Source organism: Artemia franciscana, chromosome 1 (genome assembly GCF_032884065.1).
Source record: "Artemia franciscana chromosome 1, ASM3288406v1, whole genome shotgun sequence".
Classification (NCBI taxonomy): Eukaryota; Metazoa; Arthropoda; class Branchiopoda; order Anostraca; family Artemiidae; genus Artemia; species Artemia franciscana.
This window is the reverse complement of record NC_088863.1, coordinates 35010094-35026521: the sequence shown is the minus strand read 5'-3', so window position 1 is coordinate 35026521 and position 16428 is coordinate 35010094. Positions and strand designations below refer to the sequence as shown.

Genomic DNA, 16428 nt, shown 5'->3' with positions numbered 1-16428 from the left:
AACTTAAACGAAGTAAACAAAAAACAAATACAAAAAAATACATTCTATAAAAACTATACCTTGGATATGTCAATGCGATCTCTTGCATTGCACATCATTGGCCAGTACATCAAACAGTTCGTGGTAACGAACTGTAGTAAGGAGCGTTCAATAGTAACCGATGTAGAGGTTCAATAGTAACCGAAACGCTAAAAAACGGAATTTTCATACCAATAGTTACATCAAAAGAATCGTATTTTTATGCTGGTTTTAAATATACAAGTTTCCTCAAGTTTAATTTTACCCATCAAAAGTAACGAGCCTGAGAAAATTTGCCTTATTTAAGAAAATAGGGGGAAACAACCCCTAAAAGTCATAGAATGAATAATTGTACCCAACACATTTTACATGCAGACCCGCTATACTTTACCTAATGACTTTACCCTAATGTCCAAACATATAACCCGAATTTGTTTCTAAAGTAACGAAGAAACCAACGAAGAGAGAGAGGATTTATTTATTAAACAGATAATAAACAAAAAATGGTTACTATCTCCCCTAAAAAGCTAAGCTTGTCCGAGGGGGATATAGAGAAAACTAAATACATAAAATAAAAGAACACTAGGCCACCGACACCACTAATACCACCACACTTAACTATAAATATGAAAAAAAAGTCATTACTTTACTTTTCCTCCGAGAACTCCATATCATCATAACCCCAACAATAAATAAAATTAACGAATGAATCAAAACTCATTATCTAAAAAAAAGAACTTCCTTAATGGTTTTTCGAAATGTAACAGGGTCTCCAATACTCCTTATATTACTCGTCAAAGTATTCCATTTCCGTGTACCTCTATATAAAACAGGAAAACATGAACGGGAAGAAATGCCTCTAGGTACACTTAAATCGACACTACCCCTTGTATCATGTGAATGAACAAAAGACCTAACGCCTAATAAATCACTAAAACAGCGTGGTTGAATATCCTGTAGTAATCCAAAAACAAACCACAATACATACAATTCACGAAGGCTCGTAACTGGCAAAATTTTCAGGGCTGGATAAAATTCCCGAACACATTGACGACGAGGAATCCCTGCTAAAAGCCTAACTGCGTGATTTTGTAGAACTCTTATTGGTTTAAGGATATATGGAAAAGTGGAGAGCCAGATACTTAAACAATAAAGTATATAAAAGTAAAACAGTTCAAAATAGGGATGATACCTTTTTATTGACAGTGAAATATAAAATTATTTAACTGGATATTTCGAACACATATACAGTGTTCATCATCAGCAGTTTTACTGCTGATGATGAACACTGTATATGTGTTCGAAATATCCAGTTAAATAATTTTATATTTCACTGTCAATAAAAAGGTATCATCCCTATTTTGAACTGTTTTACTTTCGTCATGGAAAGGCAGTGTGGTCTTCGAAGTTATCTACATAAAGTATATACGGGTGAATAAGAGAAAAATGAAGATGGTGGAGATCAGATTTAGGAAAAAATGTTTGAGTTTCCTCATTATACCTAGATTTCCTGCCAGAATTTTACTATTTAAGTTACATGCTGCTTAAAAGATAAAGTTTCATCAATTACAATCCCGAGGCATTTAAAAGAAACAGTTCATTTAATAACTCCATTAGACGTATTTAATTCATTCATCCATGGGTAAAAACCCGGCGATCGTGAGAAAATGACAAAATTAGACTTGCTTATATTTATCCTTAGTTTATTTACCCTCAGCTACGTTACAATTTTATCAACTGATTCCCTCATTGACTTCTCAAGCAGCTGCGCTGTCTTAGCTGTGGTAATTACTGTTGTGTCATCAGCAAAAAGCAAAACTGTTTCATTAGTGGGGTTAACCGTTTGTTCATTTATCCTGTAGCAAAAATTATTTAAAGAGTTTGTTAAATCATTTATAAATATCAAGAATAATATAGGACCAAGATCTGATCCTTGCAAAACGCCTATTTCAATCAATTTTTCTCCTGAAGAAAAAATATTTAGTTGAACATACTGATAACGATTACTTAAAAAACTTCTTAAAAAAGTCGACGCTTTTCCCCACAGACCATACACCTCACACTTTTTAAAGAAGAAGTTCATGGTCCACCATGTTGAAAGCTTTTATCAGATCTAGAAATACTGCACCTACTTCAAAATCTTTATCTAATGCCACATTGATAATAGTTGTCAAATAAATTATTGCCTGTTCCGTTGTGCTTTTTCTACGGAACCCAAATTGCGTCTCTACCAGTGACTTATGATCCTCCAAAAAAAACTCATCATTCTAGTACTAAAACACTTCTCTAAAACACGGGAAAGTGTTTGTAAAATACTTATCGGTCTGTAATTTCCTGTGTCAGTTTTAATATTACCCTTATGAATTGGGGTTACACGGGCAACTTTAAAACAATCTGGAAATTTCCCTTGACGAAAACACTTGTTAATTAATTTACATAAAACTTGAGATATAATAGGGAATATAAACTTAAGAGTTTTTAAAATGATTTGATCACCACCAGATGAGTTACTACTTAACCCGTAAATAATTTGTTGAATTTCATCAACTGTTACAAGTCTAAGATGAAGAGATACGTCAATCGGGTCCCTCAGTAACGATTCATACGTCGGATCCCTGATATCAGGCACAACTGACATTGCTAGATTTGGACCAATATTCCAAATTTACCCTCCAAATTTAAAGTCTCACCCTTTGCACTAATTAATTCTACGGAAACACTATTAGTTTTTGAATCAATAACTTCTTTTATTAATCCCCAAGTTTTTCTAGGACATCCTTCCACCTCCTTAAACTTCTTCTCAAAATATTTCTTTTTTTCATTTCTTAAAATGGTATTCAACTTATTTCGATAAGCTTTATATAGCTCCTTATTTTCTTGTGTTGGGTTAGTTATTTGAGACTTAAACAATTTATCTCTAACATTTATTTGTTTCACTATCACTGGACTGATCTAAGGCTTTTGCTTGATTTTTTTCTATTAAATATTTTCAATATAAACAACTTGACTAATCAAACTGTAATTTTTCATAATATAAAGAAAACCTCGAATTAGCATCCTGAATATCCCCCAGTACTTCATACCAATCAACATTTTCGATATCATTTATCAATTTTATCAGAGCAGTTTGTTGGATTACTGGAATCCATCTTGATCTTTTGCCTTTATCCTCTTTTACTGCAGCCCTGAAACTAGCTGAAACGCCAAAGTGGTCGGATACATCATTGATGAGTACCCTAGGAAAACTCAAGGGAACATTAGAAAAAATAATATCCAGAAGCTTCGCCGATGTTCCCGTAATTCTTATAGGGATATTTATACAAGGATGAAACTCATTAGATAGACTTCTATTAATAAATTCAGTACTGGCAGACGACTGGTCTATGAGGTCAATATTGGAGTCCCCCATTATAAAACATGGCATAGAGTTAATCAGAAGTTTCATTAACTGTTCTTCAAATAGGTCCAAAAAATCACCTAGAAGGCTCTGTGGAGGTCTGTAAACAACAACGATATAGAAATTCAATTTCTCAATTGAAACTTGCAGAACAAAACACTCGTTAACCCTTTACCTATATATTGCTAGATTTTCTCTTATTACAACTTGATACTCAGCCTGTATATAAGCTGCTAGACCACCGTGTTGGTAAAACTCTCGCTTTCTTACGTATAGATTGTAACCTGGGATATCCAACAATTGAGAACTATGGTCATTCAACCACGTTTCAATTAGAGCAATTAAATAAAAAAACAAGTTTTTGTCACTGCAAGTAAGGAGCGACACTAAAACTTAAAACGAACAGAAATTGTTCCGTTTAAGAAAGGGGTTATCCCCTCCGCAACGCCTCGCTCTTTACGCAAAAGTTTGACTCTTTCTCACAACTCTACTTTTTGAAACAATAAAAAATTTTAGCGTAAAGAGCGAGGTGTTGCTAAGGGGACAACCCCTTTCATATACGCAATAATTTCTGTTCGTTTTAATTTTTAGTGTCGCTCCTTACTTGCAGTTAAAAAAACTTGTTTTTCTTATCTAATTTCTGAACGTTTTTTGAATTAATGCATGTTTTGATTTTGGCTCACCGCACACAAGTAATTAAAACGGAATTTGCATATTAATTTTTCTTTTTCGGCTAAATGGCTTTCTCAAAGTTTTGGTCAGAAAATTTTTATACATAAAAGGGGGTTGAGGAGGAGGCCTAGTTGCCCTCCAGTTTTTGGTTACTTAAAAAGGCAACTAGAACTTTTTATTTTTTTAAGAACGTTTTATTACACATTTTAAATACATAGCTTAAGAATTAACTTACGTAACGAACTTCTATATTTGTATATTTTTATTACGTATATGAGGGAGTTCGCCCCCTAGTCAATACCTCGCTCTTTACACTAAAGCTTGAATTTTGTCCCAGTTCTTTAAGAATGGCCCCTGAATCCCAAAGGCTGTAGAATATATAGTTGAAATTACTAAAAATAGTTTAACGTGAAGAGCGAAGTATTGTGGAGGATATGAACCCCCTTATTTACTTATTAATTTCTGTTCTTTTTAGGTTTTAGTGCTGCTCCTTACTTCCAGCTGATTCTTTTTATTTTATTTGTTTTGTCATTGTTTTTCTTAAATAATGCTAGAAAATTCTGCAGCCCCTTCATGGATGTTCTCTTCCCTTATGATATATTCCTCCATGGAAAGATCCTTCCACGTAACCCCTCCCCCCTTCAACACGAAAAAATCCCCCTGAAAACGTCTGTACACTTCCCAATAACCATTACTACATGTAAACAATGGTCAAAGTTTGTAACATGCAGCCCCTCCCCCAGGGACTGTGGGGGATTATGTCGTCCCAAAAGACATAATCATTAGGCTTTTCGACTATGCTCAACAAAATGGCTATCTCAGAATTTTGATCCTGTGACTTTGGGGAAAAATGAGCGTTAGAGGGGGCCTAGGTGCCCTCCGGTATTTTTGGTCACTTAAAAAGGGTACTAGAGCTTTTAATTTCCGTTATAATGAGTCCTCTCGCGACATTGTAGGACAACTAGGTCAAAACGATCACCCCTGGGAAAAAACCAAAAAAAAACGAAAAACATGAAAACAAATAAACAGGCATCCGTGATCTGTCTTCTGGCAAAAATTACAAAATTCCACATTTTTTGAAAGTCTACAGTAAGGTTCTCTGATACGCTGTATTTGATGGTGTGATTTTCGTTTAAGATCCAATGACTTTTTGGGAGTGTTTTCCCCTATTTTCTAAAATAAGGCGAATTTTCTCAGACTCGTAACTTTTGATGGGTAAGACTAAACTTGATGAAACTTATATAATTAAAATCAGCATAAAAATGCGATTCTTCTGATGTAACTATTGGTATTAAAATTCCGTTTTTTTCGTTTTTTCAAGGTATTAAAATTCTATTAGTTTCGGTTACTATTGAGCCGGGTCACCCCTTGCTACAGTTCGTTACCACGAACTGTTTGATTACATGAAAAACCTTAGTATGTAATAGTTCCAATAAAAAATTATACCTAGAGTTCAGTCCCTGACAATTGAAATGAAAAATGTTAAGGCTAGGACGGCCCTCATCCCGATACAGAGGTATAATTTCATCTTAAAAATATATCTTGATGGCTCATTTGTGAAAATTTCCGTATCATTAATGTCTAAATTTCTATTTATTATTTCATTAAACTGGCTTGAAAAATCAACCCCTTGGCCTTCAAGTTGAAAAATATTACTAGTTCCCGGAGGTAAAACAATATCTCTAACCATTGTCAATAAAAGTTAATGCGTGTGATGATACAGGTTGGCGCCAGCAAAAAAGATCAACATCAACTAAGTATATATACAGGCTTAGACAAACGCAAAAATATATATATATAAACCATTCTTTCATAATCATAATAACAATATCACCCAAACACATCAGACCGCATAGGACCCACTACAATAGTTTATTCGACTTAAATACATATCAAACACTAATACTATCAAATAAACTAGTCATACATATAAACACAGCACTATCAAACAAACTGATCTATTATCACATAGCATAAGCAATTTTATGAGATCATATACTGATTTTTACAATTTCACCGTCATGTTTCTTTTCAAGATTAGTAATTAAACTGAATGCTTCACTGATTGTTAGTTTTTCATTTGAACCATCTTGCCGTTTGATGATTAGGTAGGGGGGTAGACCGTTGGACAGCCAAGAGTAAATTCCGAAATCGCGCAATTTAAATTTCACATTAAGCAATTTCTTGGGAACTTCACGAATAGACTTAGGTGCGTCGTCTGTCAAAAAATTTTTCTCAAATCCTCCGATTTTTTGTTTTTCAGTTTCTTAGCGTTCATCAAAATCTCGTTCCTGATTAACTTAGACGGCAATTCAAATTTCAAGAAATTCACATTTTCCCTGAAATCCACCAACTTAGCTGGGCTCGAGGCTGGTAGGTCAAGGCCTTCAGTAACAACTTTAGACAGTAGTTCATGTGCTTTTACTTCATCTTGAACTTTCACATTCCACATCACTAAATGTTTGTCGTTTTCTTTGCTTTCTAATTTCATCGGACTAAGTGACATATTGTCCATATGGGACTAAAGCGCCAAATTTTCCTCTACCACCACAGAAATTTGGTTTTTGATGCTTGTGATCTCTATTTCAACATTCGGAACACGAGGTTTCAACTGCGCAACTTCTTTGCTTGATTCAGAAACAATTTCCTCCAATCTTTTTACATTATTTTCAATGCTTCGATATTAGATTTTAATGCTTCTAAAGTGGCAGTATTTCCGGTAATTGGGTCCAAAATCAAGCTAATATTTTCTGCATTCATCACCTTGACTCGTTGCCGCAGATGCAGACAAGCTTAGAGATCTTCCATTTTTTCCCCTTTTTCTTCCCCATACTGATGAAAATTATGAAAAATAAGATATTTAAGTTTGAATCACGCAATAAAATTAATCACGGCCAGTCTTAACTGTTCAACTTGACCAATTCATTCCACTTGTAATAGGTCCTGGCGCGAAGAGATTTTACTCGGCTTAATGCATTCAGGTGTTCAGTATTTTCTGGAAGCTAATAACACATTGATTACCAGTTTACTAATTCACTAGCGAAACGGGGACAATCATATATTTATGCCTATTTATTATCCAAAACTTAGTGAACAGGTTGGTTAAAGAGTTCAAAAATCGTAACTCAAATAAACAATATTCTGTTGCAATACCTAGATTGAATAAAAACCAGTCCAATTACTTTTATCCTTTCAGACTAAATCGCCTTCACACCACGAACACGAATGAAAGAACAAATGAGAAACACTACTTCTCACGAATGAGAAGGTTTCTTCTCGAGTTTTACGCATCGTAAACTTGAGTGAGTGGCGTATGATATACAAATACAAGAATTTTTCATAGAGAGAGAGAGCCGGATTTCCCGGTATTATTTAAAAACAATCAGAAATAAATAACAAAAACTAGTTTTTTTCAACTAAAAGTAAGGAGCAACACCAAAACTTAAAAGGAACAGAAATTATTAAGTATATGAAATTAGTTGTCCCTTCCACAAGACCTTGCTCTTTACGCTAAAGTTTTGACTTTTTGTCCTAATTCTTTAAGAACGATTCCTGAAACAAAATGACCGTTCAATTAGAACAATAAGCTTTGTTTTAAAATTCTATAAAACAAAATTTCCGTAGCCTAAAGAGCGAGGTCTTGAGGAGGAGGCAACCCGTTTCATATGCGTAATAAATTCTATTTGTTTTAAGGCTTGTAATTTGTTTTAAGTTGCTCCTTATTTTGAGTTGGAAAACTTCTTTTTTTATTTAGTTACTTGTAGATAGTATTTGTTAATGGGAAACATACAGAACAAGTTTTTTACAGAAAATTGAAGAGCCTCATTAAGCCAAAAATGAGCAGAAATAAAGTCAATCAAATAATTTTCTAAGCGTAATACAATTTCTGTTCGTTTTGGGTTTAATTCATTTATTTGTAGTGATTTGTGGTAGTTTTATGCTTGGAAAATTATTTGAATTTATCTATTCTCATTTTTAGCTTAACGAGACTCTACTATTCTTTGACTAACTTGTTTCATATAAAAAGTTTTTTTTAATTAATTTCTGTTCATTTTTCATTGACACAGTGTTTTTCATTGAAAAAGATATTTTATATTATTTTCCTGTTTTTCTATTAGACTCCATTGTTTTTACTTTGAAAATTACTTGACTTTATTTATCTTTATATTTGACTTTATATGCTTATTTTTGGTTTAATGAGGCTCTTTACGTATCTTTAAAAAACATTTTCCATATGTTTCCCATTTATAAATAATATATGTAAGTAATTAAATAAAAAAACAACAAGTTTTTCAACTGGAAGTAAGTAGAAACCTCAAACCTTAAAACGAACAGAAATTATTAAGTATATGAAAGGGGCTTCCTCCTCCTCAAGACCTCGCTCTTTACGCTAAAGTTTTTTTTATAGAATTTTAGAACAAAGCTTATTGTTCTAATTAAACGGCCATTCTGTTTCAAATACCGTTCTTAATGAATTAGGACAAAAAGTCATAACTTTAGGGTGAAAAGCGAGGTCTTGTGGAAGGGGCAACTCCTTTCTTATATGTAATAATTTCTGTTCGTTTTAAGTTTCTACATTGCTCTTTACTTTCAGTTGAAAAATTTGTTCTTTTTTAATTTGGTTTCTGACTGTTTTTAAATAATACCGGGAAATCTGGCTCTCTTTCACAGAAAAATTCCGATACTTGTGTATTATACACCACTCACTCAATTTTGCGATAGGTGAAACTCGAGAAGAAACAGGTTTCTTCATTAGTCTCTTCGTTACATTAGATACAAATTTGGGCTATATATTTGCATATTAGGGGGGGAGGGTAAAGTATAGCGGTCTGAATGTAAAATGTGTTAGGTACGATTGTTCTGTATATTATTAAGTAAGAACTGTTTTCTGACTTCATTCTGTCCAAATACTTTAACCCCCCCCCCCTTTATGTACGAACATATAGTCCAAATTATATATTTCCCATCTATTCTGTCACTTCTCTTTGCCTTGTCTCGCGCTAAGCTGAAAGAAACTAACAGAGAAACTGGTTTGTTCTCGAGTTTTACACAGCGTAAGCTTGAGTGAGAGGCGTATAATGCATAAGTACCAAAATTCCTTCTCCCTACGGAAAAAAAAACAAATAAAATTCTCAAATTTGGAAAACCTTATTTTTCAGGGTAGGTGGGTATTTTTCACGGGGGTATTTCCCAAAGGGGGTATTTTCAGGGGAGGTATTTTCTGCGGGGGGAGGTACTTTCAGTGGGGGGTATTTTTCTTGTTTTTTTTCTTCGGGGGTATTTACCCGGAAAAACGCCTAGAATCATGCAAAATACTGATGTAACAGTACCATAGAAAAGAGCTTGCCTGGTACTGAGAGAATTATTATCCCTCTAAAGTTCCTGTACTCTCTCTTGGAATCTTTTCTCTTCCACAATGGTAGAATCTTTTTTCGTCCACAGAAATTCAAATACGTGTCTTTGATCAAGGTTACTATGTTTTCAGGGACTACATAATGCAGAAATATGTGCTAAAGCACGTTGCTCCATGTTAAATCGAAGGCTAGTTTAATGTCAATAAAAAGTAAGAGTAGCTCTTTCGCAAACTCAATATATTTCTCCATCAATTGCCTGGTGGAAATATTTGACCTATGGTAGATCGATATCTTCGGAAGCCGGCCTGATATTTATCTAAACTGAGGTTAGTCTGGGATTTTGCTCTTCACATTTATTTCTCTATGAAGGGATATTCCCGGTTGGCGTTCTGCAGCACTGACCAATTAAACCCATTGCTGGGAGAAGGTTTGTAACCGCCAGGAGATGTCCACATGCCGGTGGTTCCTATATGGTGTACGTCTTAGAGTCCTTCCTCCTCCCACGCCTGCATTTACGACCCCCAGGCTAGGGTATCCAAGTTTCTATTATGTCCCCACCACTTGGGGACGCGCTGAGTGGCATAGGGGGTCTCCTACTCAGAATATGACTCAGTAGAACTTAGATAGCTCTTGAAAAATAGTTCTTAAAAAATTCAATATAGTTCTTACAGATAGAAAATAGTTCTTACAAAATACGAGATATTGCCAACAAAATTTAAAAATACTCCTACAAAACTTAAAAAAGTGATTTCTACAAAATACAAAATGGTTCTTACAAAATATGAAATAGTTCTTACAAGACAAAATAATTCTTACAAAACCCAGATAGCTTTTGCAAAATTTAATATAGTTCTTGTAAGATACCTAAAATTTTTAACAACATCCAAAATAGCTCTTGTAGAATACATAATACATCACTCAAAACATAAAACAGTTCTTACAAAACAAAAATAGTCCTTACAAAATAGTTATTACAAACACAAAATAGTTCTTTAAAAACAAACATAATTCTTATAAAATAGTACTTTCAATATTCAATAAAGTTCTTACAAAAACAATGTTGAATTAGAGTTCAAAGAGTTAACAGCTAAATAAGTTTCAATTCAATCGAATAAAACACATGCTTAAATCTCGTCAGCTTGTGCAACCAACTAGTTTTAACCGATACTGTATATAAGTGAATTGTTATAGCAGTGACGTCAGAATCTTTTAATTGGAGAATTTTGCAAGCAGGAAACGCAGGCGAAAAGCGTTAACTGAATTTTCCTGACAAATCTAGAGCAGCTGTTTGAAGTTGGGAGAGGCGTAGGAATACGAGAAGAAGCCCCCCTTGCGATATTTAAGTGTTTTCCTGCTAGTTGACTTTGTTTGCCTCCGGAGCTATGCAAGTGGGAGATAGAGCGTATGCTCAGTTTCGATACTACAAACTTTGGCCGTGTAAAATCACGCGAGTGATACGTATCAAGGGCGGTGGCTGTAATTATGTGGTTACCTGTTATGGTAGTGATGAAGTTAAGAACGTGACGTTGGAGAATATTTTGCGTTACTTAACAAAGCATGCTGACGCTTTAAAGGAAGGGCGAAAAATTGTTCAAAGGACTATTAAGTTGTGCATGGAGGATTCGGATGGTCTACCTGATGATTTATCGAACTAAGTTTTGTCACTGCAAAGCGATCTGTTGACTTTGCGAGAAGGAATAGAAGATGAGATCAGAAAACAGGTAGATAATGAGTTTGCGAAGTTAGACACCGTGTCTCCAAAGCAGTTTAGAAATGAATTTTTGGACACTATAACACAGGCTGTGTATAAAGCCATAGAACTGCAGTTCCAGTCTAAATTCGATCAAATTGAGAAATGTCTTAATGATTTGATGTGCAAAATCGCCCAAAATGGTGTCAAAATTCAAAAATTAGAAACTAAACTTGATGATCTTAGACTGTTTCTGGAATTGAAACGACCGTTCGGGACCTACCTACTCTAGGCGAAAAGGTCTTAGATCGTCTGAATGCACATATGGGACTCCATCTTAATAATACTATGGTCAAGACTGTAAGGCGCTTAGGGTCTTTTGATCAGTCTCAGGTGCCAATTGAGCTTACCTTTGTATCTGAAGTGACATCTGTCGAAATCGTATGTAATCGAAAAAAGCTCAAAGGTTCGCTTATTTTTGTCAACGAGGCCCTCACCAAAGAAAGGCAGGAAGTTTTCAAACTAGCGCGCGACAAATTCGATAAGAAGAACGTGTGGACCATGAGAGGAGTTATTTATGTGAAAAGCGGCTCGCAAAATACCGTGTAAATCGATTAGGTATGTAGTTGAAATCCATGATTTCGCTAATGAGCCGTCGATAGCATAAATAAAAGGTGGTTTCTTGTTTTCCTTGTGACTGTGTAATATGAACCGCTTCCAGACTTTTTTGGATTCCCGTTTAAAATTAGATGCGATTTTGAATACGTCTATTGGTGGTAATAAAGATGTGTCTTATGCTAAAAATTTACCCGACTGTGATTTTTCTTCAGAAGGCACTTTAGAGTGTGAGCCCGACAGATATAAATTCCCAGTCACAGTGCTTCATGTTAATTCTCAAGGTTTACAAAGTGCGTATAATGAACTCAAGTTTTTGCTATCATCTAGTCCAAAAGATATTGTGGCCATATGTGAAACGTTTTTGTCTAGTTCTTCACCTATGTCTATGTTCGAGGCTCCTATGATGAAAGGTGTATCTCGCAGTAGGAAATTGAATGCACGAGGTGGACAGGTGATCTGTATTCGCCAGGATTGGTCTTTTAGTGTAATAGAGGATATATCAATTTGGGAAGAGGGTTTATATGAAACGCTATTTGTGGAAATTAACCCCACGAGTGGTGATTCGTTTATATTTGGTTCAGTATATAGACCTCCATCGAGTAGCCCAAAAAATTTTTTTGAGGTTTTTGAGTCGGTTCTTTTAAAACTCAGCGAGTCAAGGAAACCAGTTATTGTATCAGGGGACTTTAATTTTGATTTGCTGAATTTAGATATTAATACTCATAAGGAATTTTTGAATATTATGTTGTGTGCTGGTTTTCTTCCCAGCGTTTCTCTCCCAACTAGGGTTACAAATACTACAGCTACACTGATTGATAACATATTTTTTCTGTTAATTCAGTTAAAGCATTAAAATCCTCTGTAATTTTATCTGATATGTCAGACCATTTACCAGTGAGTGCTCTTTTAGATTTAGGGAGAGTTTATACTCGTTCTTGGGATACTAGAGATGATACTTCACATAAACGATTTGAGTGAATTGATTTTAAGCTACTACGTGAACTAATTAATAGTAACGATTGGAGTCTAGTTTCTGGTTCAAATGATGTTAATGTTGCATTTTCTAAATTTATTTCTGATATGATAGGGCTCAGAGAGGAGGCTACTACAACTAAGTTTATACATGGGAAATATTCAAAAAAATTTGATCCTTGGATTACTGAAGGAATTTTGATTTCAATTAAGAATAAGAATACAAAATTTAAGAGGTATTTAAAAATCCAAGTGATGCCTCTTTTGAAGAATATAGAGCATATAGAAATAAGTTAAATTCGATTGTTAGATATGCAAAGAGAACATATTATAAAGATAAGTTTATTCAGTATAAGTCAGATATGAAAAAAATTTGGCAATTGATTAATGAAAGAATTCGACCTAGCCATAAATCTAAATCTAGTGTTGATTGCCTAGAAGTTGATGGAAGGAAGGTAACTGACCGTAAAGAAATTTTGAATATATTGGGAGACTATTTTAATTCAGTAGGAAAAAGCTTACATCGGATTTTTTTTCTCCATTGTTAAATGTCCCTTCCATTTCTTTTGATAATGATCATCAGACTGAAAACCCTTTTGATTTTTCCGAAACGACATGTGAAAAAAATTATCATGAAGCTTAAAAATATTTCTTCGTCTGGTGAATTTTGTTTTTCTACTCGTATAGTAAAGCAGGTAGCTACTGATGTTGCCCCATTACTTTCACACATATATAATTTGTCATTTGTACATGGAGTTTTTCCCGATTTGTTGAAGAAAGCTAATGTTATTGCACTACATAAAGGCGGAATTACTAGTGATCCTTCAAATTATAGAGGTATATCACTTTTATCAGTGTTTAGTAAACTTTTGGAAAAGATCCTTCTCAGTTTGGTTTCATTAATGGAAAATCAACGGAGTTGGCAATTCATCAACTTCTGCTTGAGATAAATGATGCAATTGACAGTGGTCACCATGCGTTGGCGGTATTTCTTGATGTCGCCAAGGCCTGTGACACAGTCGACCATCGTCTGTTGTTAATGAAAACTCCAAAAATATGGTTTTGCTTCACAATCTTTAAATTTTTTAAATACTTATCTTAGGGATAGAAAACCAGAATGTCACGATAGAATTCATGGTATCCGTTCGGAAAGTTTTTTGACAAGTTGTGGGGTCCCTCAAGGGTCTGTCCTGGGACCGACCTTATTCCTTCTATTTATAAATGATTTGCCTGAGGTATTACGACTTTGTAAAATTGTAATGTTTGCAGATGATGTTGTTATTTTTGCATCCCATGCTGATTTATCCATAATCTTAATAACACACTTTTATCTGCAGGGGATTGGTATGCCAGAAATTTATTTTCATTAAATGAGAAGAAATGTCAATATATGCTGTTTTCTCGATCTGGTTCTCAGAAAACTGAACAGTTTTCTCTCTATCTAAATGATAGAGTACTAAAACGTGTTGATAAATTTAAATATCTTGGAATTATTTTGGATGAAAATCTGTCTTTCCGTGAACACGTGAAAACAATGTCTCTAAAAATCTCGCGAAATATTGGGATTCTTTCTCGTTTACGCCATTTTTCCCCAAAGAATATTTTAAGGACAATATATTTTTCTTTTGTTAATCCATATTTTCTTTATTGTGTTTCAGTTTGGGCATCTACTTTTCCTTCAACGTTTAAACCTCTTCAGACTCTACAAAATAAAGCCCTTAGATCAATGTTTAATGTTAATAATAGATCCTCAGTTAGCCATCTTTATGGATCTTCTGGTTTCTTCTCTGTTCATCAACATCATTTTATTGCCATTTCTAATATTTGCCACAATTATGTTTTTGGACAACTTTCACTAAATTTCCCAAGATTATTCCCGAAAAATTCACAATTCCACAATTACCCAACATCTCATAGTTCTGATTTCTCTTTTGAAACTAGGCCAACGGTGCGATCAGGATTTAGTTCGCGTCATATTGGTCCAAAAGTTTGGAATTTAATCCCAATAGCTGTGAGAAATTGGTAATGATAGAAATAAATTTCTGAAGTTATTAAGAAATCATGTTGCTAGTCTCCCATAATATTTTCCGTTGTAAGTGTTGAAGCTTGATTTCCGAAAGAAGTGCAAATTAGTTTAAGTCGAAGTAATGACGGTTTTTTCTTTTGTTTGTGTTTATTTTTTATTTTTTTGGTTATATACCACGCGCTTAAGTATGCCATTAGGCATTGTCGCTGTTTGTTTAAATGGTTTAATTCTTGTTGTAAATAAACATGTATCTATCTATCTATATAAATTATTACAAAATACAAAAATTTTGGCAAAATACAAAATAGTTCTAACAAAATGCAGCATACAAAAATAAAAATAGTTCATACAAACAACAAAAAGTTATTACAAAACAAAATCCTTCTTACAAATCACAAAATACTTCCAATGCATCCAAATAGTCCTTAGAAAATACAAAATAGCCCTTAAAAATACAGAATAGTTCTTAGAAGTGGTAATAATAGTAGCTATAGTCGTAGTAATCGCAGTTGAATAAGTAGATGTATTATTAGTAATAGTAGTAGTAGTAGCGATAAAATCTACCTTTTGCCTTTATGTTAGTTCAACATTCCCCTCAATATGCTCTGAAAGTGTCAACTTAATACTCTAAGCTGTTCCTGGGACATTGCTGATACTTCCTCGTGACCACCTGCATTCACATACTGTGTTCATGTTTTGATTTAGTTCAACATCCCTATCAACATTTCTAGAAGATTAGCTTAATACCCTCACCTTTAGTAGGAGTAGTAGACTAGTAGTAAGAATAGTAGTATTGGCATGCACATAGCGCCTTTAGGTAAGTTCAGTGCCCCCTTCAACATGTCCCGAAAGTTTCGATTTAATGCTTTAGCCCTTCCTAAGACATCGCCGATGACCTTTATGTCAACATACATGTACATAGTACGAGTAAAATTAAACTTAGTATGAGTAAATTAAACATTGTACAAGTAAAAGAAAAAGAATTTTCGAGGTAATAATGAACGGTAAAACGGCAAAACGAACAGAAATTTTTACAAGTAGGAGTTTGGTTTGGCTACTAACCCCTTTTCCATCCCCAAAACATAACAGTTCTAAAGCCTATTTCGTCATTCGTGTTTTATTGTGAAAAATATTGAGTTTTGAATTAGGATGTGTTTAAAGACCTGTCTGGAAAAGATTAATATACCCTGGCTTGTTATATCGATAGTTCTTCTAGCTAACCATCAAACTTAAAACGGCATGTCCTGAGATTAAGGAAGCGAATTTGAGAAGAAAATAAAAAATTCAGTTTGAGTTATTGCGCAAAGCCTTTTGAGCTAATGGAAACATTTTTTCTCGTGGATTTTGGAATCATTTATCTCACTTAGAAACAGTGTTCTCGAAAAAAGAACGTGGCAAAATATAAGGATAAAAACGGCGCTAGAAAAGGGCTAAAAACAACGAAGAATTTAGTAGCTAGGGCAATAATAAAGTGCAAAGATGTGTCTGGAAATGGCTAACGATAACTACTTGCGGCTATAAAAGTCAGAAAAAACAATCGTTCTTTAGCTATTTACAATAAACTTTCCTCCTTTTTGCTGTCGATTTTTTTCTTGCTCATTCTTCATGTAGTTAACCCTCAATCAAAAAATATCTACATATGTGCATACTCGTGATATTTAGTAGGTTTTTTCTAATAATT

At 34.1% G+C, this 16428-nt stretch overlaps 1 protein-coding gene across 1 annotated transcript in view; it reads left to right on the top strand.

Moving 5' to 3' along the window:
- Positions 1-16428, top strand: part of LOC136029211 (sialin-like) — a 48378-nt gene that overhangs the window by 31177 nt on the left and 773 nt on the right. The window lies entirely within an intron of this gene.